The sequence below is a fragment of the Apium graveolens genome, chromosome 10, assembly GCF_009905375.1.
Source record: "Apium graveolens cultivar Ventura chromosome 10, ASM990537v1, whole genome shotgun sequence".
Taxonomy (NCBI): Eukaryota; Viridiplantae; Streptophyta; class Magnoliopsida; order Apiales; family Apiaceae; genus Apium; species Apium graveolens.
The window spans coordinates 72,345,285-72,355,778 of record NC_133656.1 but is presented as its reverse complement, the minus strand read 5'-3'; the positions used below and the strand labels follow the sequence as shown (position 1 = coordinate 72,355,778).

The window sequence follows — 10,494 nt, the reverse complement described above, 5'->3', positions numbered from 1 at the left end:
ATTGGCCTTTAATCATAAATCACATTTTTCTGTAAAAGAACAGTGAACGTTTCACTGATTCATTTCTTGAATCAAATCTTCATTTGTTTTTGTAACCATAACTTTCCAAGAAGGAATGCCGTTAATGGCGATCAACAATAAATTAGACTGGACACTAGAACCAACATATGTACTATAACCTGTTGATCAGCCAGGATACAATGCAGATCTATACTCAACTGTATAGACCCACCAACATATAGGGTACCCAGGCACTATGGCCTAATAGTTAAGGGTCCAGCCATCTCTGGCCTTTAGGGTCCAGCTCATTCCTGGCCCTCATTATAAGCATCCAGTCCGTAGAGTATTTTGATGTCAAATCACTTTTATTTCAAAATATCCCGATTCAGGGTTCACAAATAACCCGAAATAATGGGTATTTGCTCAAGAGATCAATCGATAATCAAGGAACAAGATCAAAGAGGTACTTGCATAAATAATAGTAATTGCAGTGAAATATAAAAAATATTTAACTATTCTGAACTTAGAATAAGAATGAAGAAATATTTGTAGTACTTTAGAAGAAAGTTTAGGAATACTTGCCTCAATTGATAACCCCCTAATCTTTTACTATCTGCCATATCACTCAGTCCTGATGTATTTGTATTTCCATTGAAAGGCCACTTGACTTTTCATATCAATCACCTTTTCAGGTTTATCTGTATTCTGAATCCACTCGTTTTATTACTACACGTAATCAGGCTTTACTTTCACTATCACTGCCTGGATTTGAAGCCTTGAGCTAGGTGTATCTATCATAAGATAATACTATTCCAATTAACCGACAATGTATAATTGTCTATTCTACGCTTATTCTTATCGTCTACCCATCCGATAATAACATATAAGGATCATATTTTGATCAGATAACGTTTAAAAGACACGTTGACTCATAATTCACATAACACGTACATATAAGGCATGTAATCATATTATTCATATAACACATAGTGTTACGTACTGATTCTCAATGATCAGAAGAAGCTCAGGATCTGGCTGTTCGGGTGTCATCAGTATTTGATGTGTCATCATGATTTGACATATCATCAACATTTGGATGTCATCCGTATCTGGAGACAGTCAGCTTAGAAGATTTGTTCTGTTCCTTGTATTATGGAATAGATATCTCTTATATCTGAGTTATAGGACTTTATCTATTCAGTTGAAGATATGTATCAATTTCGGTTAGCTTTTGATAATGCATATACTAGATTGTTTAGTTGTAGCTGTGTATTATATAAACACAGTTTAGGTCATCACATTGTGATCAACTTGAGCATTATACGACTTAGCAGCTCTCAAGAACATCAGTATTTCTTGAGAGAGTTTGTAACAGTTTTTATCAAAAATATAAAGAACTGTTATATATTTATACTTGTTTGAAACATTTATACAATTGTATCCAACCCCCCTTAAACTATCTTTACTGGGCAACAATTGGTATCAGAGTAAACTGATAAACTTACAATCAGAAGCGATCTAAACATGTCTATGAACAAGTATGAAAGTATTAAAATCCTCATTCTGAAAAAGACTGAATATCCTACATGGAAGGTGAAGATGCTCATGCACCTGGAAGCTACAGATCCAGATTATCTCGACATAATTAATGATGTACCCTACATGCCAACAAAACTGGTGCCTGCAACTCCTACTGTTGCTGAACATTACCAGTTGAAGGAGAAGAGTGAGTGGACACCAGAAGAGAAAGTAGTTGTGCTGAAAGATGCAAAGGTAAGAAACATTTTGCATAACAGTCTTGATTCTGTGATGTCAAACAGGGTTATAGCCTACAAAACTGCCAAGAAGATCTGGGATACTCTTGAAACCCAATGTCAAGGAACCATGGCCATCAAGAAGAATAGAAGGGCTGTTCTAATTCAAGAATATGAACAATTTGAGGCCAAGCCTGATGAAAGTCTCACTGATATCTATGACAGATTTCTGATCCTGCTCAATAATCTGTCCTTGGTGGGAAAGGTATATGATCGAGATGATTCAAACATTTTTGAGAGCCTTGAATGAAGAATGGGATACTCAGACTTCAATCATATGAAATCAGTATGATTTGGAAATAATCACTCTAGATGAAGTCTATGGCATGCTGAGAACTCATGACTTGGAAGTCCAGCAAAGGAAGGAGAGAAAAAAAAAGCAAAGGAAAATCAGTTTCCTTGAAAGTAAATGATAAAGCTTCAAAATAAAGGTCTGTTGAAGTTGCAAGGAAGAAGAACAATCTGCCAGAATCAGATACTGATGATTCATCATTAAATCCTGATGATGATACTGATTCTAAAACTGATGAGAACATGACAGATTCTGTTGTCATGCAAATGGCTGCATTGCTGCTTAAGGGCTTCAAGAGGATGCAATTCAGGAAGTCTAAGAAGAATAGAAGCTTCAAGAAGAAGTTCACTGGAGGTGAAAGGAAGTCAACTGGAAGAAGAGATGGAAAGGACTCTAAAGCTGGAAAGGTAGACAGGACAAAAATCAAGTGCTACAACTGTGATGAAACTGGTCACTATGCTACAGAGTGCAAGCAAACAAAGCATGACAAAGGGAAGAACAAAGCCCTGATTACATCAAGCAAGCATTGGATGGACTCCTCTGATTCTGAAAATGAAGACACATGCTATGCACTGATGGCTAGCTTTGATGATCTGCTTCCTCTAAGTTTAAGGTATCAACCTCTTACTTCTCTTTTGATACTGAAGATATATCTGAATTGAAATCTATTCTTAAGTCTCTCCATGGTAACTTTAAAAATAAGATTCTAGAGAACAATAGGCTGTTACCTGAAAATGAAATGTTAAAGTCTAAGAATGTTCAATTAGAGTTTGACTTAGTAAATCAGATTGAAATTCAGAAAGAATGTAAGAAAACTAAACATACAGTAAAGGTACTAGAAGCTAAGTACAGTATGTTAGAAAATGAGAGAAAAACTCTTAATGCCTGGACTGCTTCAGGCAAAAAGGTTCATGAGATGATATCTAAGAAAAACTGGAAAGAATGTCTTGGTTATGTAGATGGAATTAAGGATGTTGACACTGAGAATGAGACTACCCTTAAAACTTCAGTTAAGTTTATCTGTTCAGAAGCTGATAAACCCAAATCCATCTTTGAAAAGGGTTCAACATCAGCATCACAAGAAAAATTAGTAAGTGATAAATCTCAAAGAAAGGAAAACAAGGAAACCATTAAGACTGTTAAGAAAGAAAAGAACATAGGAATTTAATCTAAAAGACAATTGAAAAAAAATTATCTGAGGTTACTAACAAGCCTCAAATAAAAAGTCCTAAAAGATATATGAATGGTAAGCAAGGTATTTCTGAGGATTCTAATTACAAGGTTGTTCCCAATGCTCCTAGAAAAACTTGTTTTAAATGTGGTAATACTAATCATCTTGTTATTGATTGCAGGAGGAGTAATAAAATGAAAACTGATATTCCCGAGTCTGATGTTAGGGGTAGATCAGTATTTTATAAATCACAAAATCTTTATTTTCATTGTGGTAGTAGTTGGCATTCAATTTATACTTGTAGTTCTTATCATAAGCTGTATCACAACTATTATGAACCTTTTCCTAAATATAATAAACAAGTGTGGTAATACTAATCATCTTGTTATTGATTGCAGGAGGAGTAATAAAATGAAAACTGATATTCCTGAGTCTGATGTTAGGGGTAGATCAGTATTTTATAAATCACAAAATCTTTGTTTTCATTGTGGTAGTAGTTGGCATTCAATTTATACTTGTAGTTCTTATCATAAGCTGTATCACAACTATTATGAACCTTTTCCTAAATATAATAAACAAGTGTGGTAATACTAACCATCTTGTTATTGATTGCAGGAGGAGTAATAAAATGAAAACTGATATTCCTGAGTCTGATGTTAGGGGTAGATCAGTATTTTATAAATCACAAAATCTTTGTTTTCATTGTGGTAGTAGTTGGCATTCAATTTATACTTGTAGTTCTTATCATAAGCTGTTTCACAACTATTATGAACCTTTTCCTAAATATAATAAAGTTTCTTGTGTGCTTAATTCTCTTGGTTCTACTAAATCTGCTTCTGACAAGACAAATCCTGACAAAAGAAAAACTGTCAGAAGTACTCCTGACTCACAAAGGCTTAAGTTGTCCAAAAAGAGGGCCCAACAAGTGTGGGTCCTTAAAAATCCTTCTAATTAATTATTCCTCTGACTGCATGGTAACAAGAAAAATACACTTGTGATAAGTGGCATTTTATACCACTTAGAACGTCTTAAAATGGCTTAAATTGGTGTCTTGAAATCAAGTATTTTGTGTATTTAATGCGTTTTTCTAGTGTTTATGCATTTCAGGGTATTAGTTGCATTTCGGGGGAGGAATCATCAAGAATAAGCCTTGGCATGTGTTCACCATTGCGAGAGGAAAGGAATGGGCAGATTACGGCGAAGAAACGGAGCAAGCTTGGAATTTTTCCAGTAGGGTCCTGCGCGCCCGCGCAGCAATGCTGAGCGGCCGCAAAGCAGCCTGCGCGCCCGCGCAGAAATGCTGAGCGGCCGCGCAGGGTCGGGGGAAAAAAAAGCTGAATTATTTTAGACTTGTACTTCTGTGTGGCTTCCAACTTCTATGTAATCTGAGTTTTATGGGACTATTATATAGGTAGATTTGAGACGTTTTCATAGGGAGTATTAAGGAGATTATGTTTTAAATTATGTTTTACGCAAGGAGCGAAGGAGATAAGGAAGAAGACCGATTTAGCACACCGCAACGAAGAGGAAGCATATATTCTTGTGATTCTTGTTTCGTTATAACGTTGGATGCTAGTTTTCTTGCTTTGACTTATTTACTCTTGTGACATACTCTGTTTTAATATAATTAGTTTAGTTATTATTTTCTTGTGTTTGTTTATCATGATTTCATATGAACCCATGATGACGATGAGTTCTGTTATGGGCTAATCGTGATCATGGGGTTACAACGGATTTATTATGGAATTCTTTAGTTAATTGTTTAATACTTTAGTGTGTGATGATTGCATGATATCTAGTATTGGTTGTGCGTATTCGTCTTATGTGCGTCGCGAACATATAAGATAGGGTGTTGATCTCTTGTGAAGCGACGGTGGATCTTGAGATTTAGAACTTACCATGCTAGCATAGGTTCATGTACGTTGTGCATGATTAGTGGGTAACTCTAACAGTTTTAATTGCCCTATGTAATCAAAAGGAATAACTTGTGCTTAAATCGTTGTGTTGTCAATTTCTGTAGACATATAGGAACTCAACATAATTGATGACTATTCAACTTCTATCTTAATTGTGGATGCTTGGTAGAATGGTATTAGTACAATGAAAGTTGGCTTTTATCAGTTTCGTGTTATTCGATTAATGTCATCACTGTCACATGCTAAAGGTAATACAATGGCTATAGAAGGAAGTAATAATGAAGTTGTGATCTCATGAGTGTTTTATTATTGATAATTTGAAGTGTTAGTTAAGTGGTTAACTAAGTAGTTAATTATAGTTAATATTTGATCAACAATTTTAAGTGTTATTATCTTAACATTGAGAAGTAATCATACATTGGTGAGTGAGTTTAATTAGACAATAATTTAGTCTGAGTCTCTGAGGGAACGAACTAGAAAGTATTCTATATTACTTGCGAACGCGTATACTTGCGTGAATATTAGTGCGTGTTTTCTCCCTAACAAGTTTTTGGCGCCGCTGCCGGGGACTCGGCGTATTTGTTTAGTTTATGTACTTACCATCATTGGTCATTAGGACTCAGTGATTAGGACGTAGTAGTTACTTACTCTTTTCGGTTGTGTTTCAGTGTACTTTAGCAAGCGTTTATGCAAACTCGTTCTCGTGCTCGCAAGAGGACTTTAGATACAACTGAGGAGACAGACGAAGTTCTTGATATTCCGGAGAAGTTAGATTTTGAGGATTCGGATTCAGGAACTGAGCAGAAAGAACCAGTAAACATGGGAGATCGTATTGTTCAAGCTGATCCAGCTCTTATGGATTTTTCTCGGCCTAAAATTGATGATATTCAGTCAAGCATCCTTCATCCGGCTATTCAAGCTAACACCTTTGAAATCAAGCCGGGCACTATTCAGATGGTGCAGAATTCTGTTTCTTTTGGAGGAGCGGCAACTGAAGACCCCAACATGCACATAAGAAATTTTGTCGAGATCTGCAGCACTTTTAAGTATAATGGCGTGACTGATGAGGCTATCAAGTTGAGGCTTTTCCCATTCTCACTGAGGGATAAGGCTAAAGACTGGTTACATTCTGAACCAGCTGGGTCCATTACTACGTGGCAAGATCTTGCGCAAAAGTTTCTGGTGAAGTTTTATCCAATGGCAAAGACTGCTGCTATGAGGAGTGCTCTTACTCAGTTTGCGCAGCAACCTACAGAATCTATGTGCGAGGCTTGGGAACGTTACAAGGAAATGTTGAGAAAATGTCCACATCATGGAATGCCGGATTGGATGGTAATCACTGGTTTTTATAATGGTTTGGGGGCCCAATCTCGGCCCATGCTCGATGCAGCAGCTGGAGGCGCCTTATGGGCTAAAAGCTATACTGAGGCGTATAATCTTATAGAGACGATGGCTGCAAATGAGCATCAAAACCCAACTCAGAGGATGACGTCAGGCAAGGTAGCAGGTATTCTGGAAGTTGATGCAGCCACCGCTATTGCAGCCCAGCTCCAAGCGCTATCAATAAAGGTTGATTCTCTGGCTACGTATGGAGTTAATCAAATAGCTATGGTTTGTGAGCTTTGTGCAGGTTCTCATGCTACAGATCAGTGTTCTCTTGTCAACGAATCTGTTCAGTATGTGAATAATTATCAGCGACAACAGCAGCCTGTGCCAGCGACCTATTATCCTAATAACAGAAATCATCCAAATTTTAGCTGGGGAAATAATCAGAATGCTATTCAGCCACCATATCAGCAAGGGGTGAGTAAACAGTTTAACCCACCTGGATTCCAGCAACCACAGCAGTATGCTACAAGGCAATCATATCCTCAACAGGGAAGTGCAGCTGCACCTACTAGTACTGATTTTGAGGAACTTAAGCTGTTGTGCAAGAGTCAGGAGGTTTCTATCAAGACCTTGGAAAATCAAATCGGTCAATTAGCCAATGCAGTGCTCAATCATCAACCTGGCACTCTTCCCAGTGACACGGAAGTACCAGGCAGGAAGGAAGCTAAAGAGCAAGTCAAGGCTATTACCTTAAGGTCTGGAAAAGTAGCTGATGCTGAAAAGGCAAAAGAAGTCGAAGCTGAAGTTAGAGATAAAGAATCTAAGCAAAAGGAGAAAGCGGCGGAACCAAGGAAGACTACTGTTGAACACACTCTTCCTGAGGCTAATACAGGGGAGAAACAGCTCTATCCTCCACCACCTTTTCCTAAGAGATTGCAGCAACAAAAGCTGGATAGACAGTTCGGGAAGTTTCTGGAGGTGTTCAAGAAACTTCACATCAATATACCTTTCGCTGAGGCTCTGGAACAAATGCCTAGTTATGCGAAGTTTATGAAGACTATTCTTTCAAGGAAGGTGAAACTGGATGATCTTGAAACCGTTGCTCTCACAGAAGAATGCAGCGCTGTTCTGCAACAAAAGTTACCACCAAAACTGAAAGATCCAGGAAGCTTCACCATTCCTTGCACCATTGGCAATCTAACTTTTGACAAGTGCCTTTGTGATTTGGGCGCAAGCATTAATCTGATGCCCTTGTCGATCTTTAAAAAGCTGGATCTGCCTGATCCAAAACCCACATACATGTCACTACAATTGGCGGACCGTTCCATTACTTACCCAAGAGGCATAGTTGAGGATATGCTCGTCAAGGTGGATAAGCTCTTCTTTCCAGCAGATTTTGTTATTCTGGATTTTGAGGAAGATAAGAAGATTCCCATAATCTTGGGGAGGCCTTTCTTGGCTACTGGCCGTACCTTGATAGATGTACAAAAAGGGGAACTTACTATGCGTGTCCAAGATCAGGATGTGACCTTCAACGTATTCAAGGCAATGAAATTCCCTACAGAAGATGAGGAGTGCTTAAAAGTGGATGTGATTGATTCCGCGGTTACTTCGGAACTCCGTCTTTGGACACTCATATGATGAATGTTTGAATAATCTGCGCGCCGTACTCAAAAGATGTGTGGAAACTAATTTGGTGCTTAATTGGGAGAAATGTCATTTTATGGTGCATGAAGGCATTATCCTTGGGCATAAGGTCTCTAGCAAGGGTCTGGAGGTGGACAAGGCCAAGGTGGGAGTCACTGAAAATCTTCCCCCACCCAATTCTGTGAAAGGAATCCGTAGTTTTCTTGGTCATGCGGGTTTTTATCGGCGATTCATCAAGGACTTTTCAAAGATATCTAAGCCGTTGTGCAATTTGCTTGAGAAAGATGTGCCTTTCAAATTTGATGATGAATGTTTGGCAGCATTCGAGACTCTCAAGAAGAGTTTGATCACTGCACCAGTTATTACAGCACCAGATTGGACAGAACCGTTTGAGATGATGTGTGATGCGAGTGATTATGCGGTAGGTGCAGTTCTGGGACAGCGCAAGAAAAATCTCTTCCATGTGGTCTACTATGCGAGTAAGACTTTAAATGGTGCCCAATTGAACTACACCACTACTGAGAAGGAGCTTTTGGCTATAGTCTTTGGCTTTGAGAAATTTCGATCTTATCTGCTTGGTATGAAAGTAACAGTATTCACTGATCATGCAGCTATTCGCTATTTGGTTTCTAAGAAGGATTCGAAGCCGAGACTCATTCGTTGGGTTCTTTTACTTCAGGAATTTGAGTTAGAGATCAAAGATAGAAAAGGTACCGAGAATCAAGTAGCTGACCATCTCTCTAGGTTGGAGAATACCGATTCTACTTCACAAGATAGGACGTTAATTAATGAATCTTTTCCGGATGAGCAGTTGTTTGCAATTCAGGAGGAAGAACCATGGTTTGCAGATATTGTAAACTATCTTGTCAGCAATATAATGCCTCTTAATTTGACATCCGCGCAAAAGAAGAAGTTTCTGCATGAGGTGAAGTGGTATATGTGGGATGAACCATATTTGTTTAGACAGGGAGCTGACCAGATCATCAGGAGATGTATCCCGTTCTGTGAGACGGAGGGGATATTACGAGACTGCCATTCCACGGTTTATGGTGGACACTATGGAGGTGAGAAGACGGCAGCTCGTATTCTGCAAGCAGGTTTTTTCTGGCCTACTTTGTTCAAGGATGCTCATCAGTTTGTTTTAAGGTGTGATCGTTGCCAAAGAGTGGGAAATTTGTCAAGGAAGGATGAGATGCCATTAAATGTGATGCTTGAAGTCGAGGTCTTTGATGTGTGGGGAATAGATTTCATGGGCCTTTTATCTCGTCTTACAATAATCAGTACATCTTGCTGGCAGTCGATTACGTCTCAAAATGGGTCGAAGTTAAAGCTTTACCGACAAATGATACATAGGTAGTACTAAATTTTCTTCATAAGCAAATTTTCACAAGGTTTGGAACGCCTCGGGTAATCATAAGTGATGAAGGATTGCATTTTTGCAACCGTAAGTTCACTTCTATGATGCAGCGTTATAATGTGAATCATCGAGTAGCTACTGCCTATCATCTGTAAACAAATGGTCAAGCGGAAGTGTCTAACAGAGAGATAAAGCGCATTCTAGAGAAGGTTGTTTGTCCGTCAAGGAAGGATTGGTCTTTAAAGCTCGATGAAGCTGTTTGGGCTTACAGAACAGCATACAAAACTCCACTAGGGATGTCACCGTTTCAGTTGGTGTACGGTAAGGGATGTCATCTACCAGCGGAGCTTGAGCATAAGGCCTACTGGGCATTGAAGAAATTGAACCTGGATTTAGATGCAGCTGGTAAGAAAAGAATGCTTCAGCTTAATGAACTTGATGAATTTCGACTTCAAGCGTACGAGAATAACAAAATGTATAAGGAAAAGGTGAAGAGGTGGCACGATAGGAAGCTACATCCTAAGTTATTTATGCCAGGGCAACAAGTTCTTTTGTTCAACTCTCGGCTCCGACTTTTTCCTGGGAAGTTGAAATCAAGGTGGTCTGGACCTTTTATTGTCAAAATTGTGTTTCCACATGGAGCGGTGGAAATTTTTGAGAAAGATTCGGACCAAGCATTCAAGGTTAACGGTCAGCGGTTGAAGCACTACTATGGGGACATGGCAAGCCGAGAGGTGGTTAGTGCCATTTTGTTGACTACTTGAGAAAGGTACGGAACGTCAAGCTAATGACGAAAAAGAAGCGCTGTGTGGGAGGCAACCCATGAATTGTTGTTACAGGAACCCTTAGAAGTTAATAATCTATCCAAAAACACAAAAAAACTCAGAAAACAGGGGCTGAAAAATTTTTTTTCCAGAGACCCTCTGCGCGCCCGCGCAGCTAGGCTGAGCGGCCGCGCAGCTTGCTGC

At 38.8% G+C, this 10,494-nt stretch overlaps 1 non-coding gene across 1 annotated transcript; it reads right to left on the bottom strand.

The window, feature by feature from the left end:
- Positions 1 to 6,405: 6,405 nt before the first annotated feature.
- LOC141694950 (small nucleolar RNA R71) lies at positions 6,406 to 6,512 on the bottom strand. The gene has a single exon (XR_012564228.1). It is a non-coding gene; the product is annotated as a small nucleolar RNA R71 (small nucleolar RNA).
- Between the last annotated feature and the right edge of the window lie 3,982 nt (positions 6,513 to 10,494).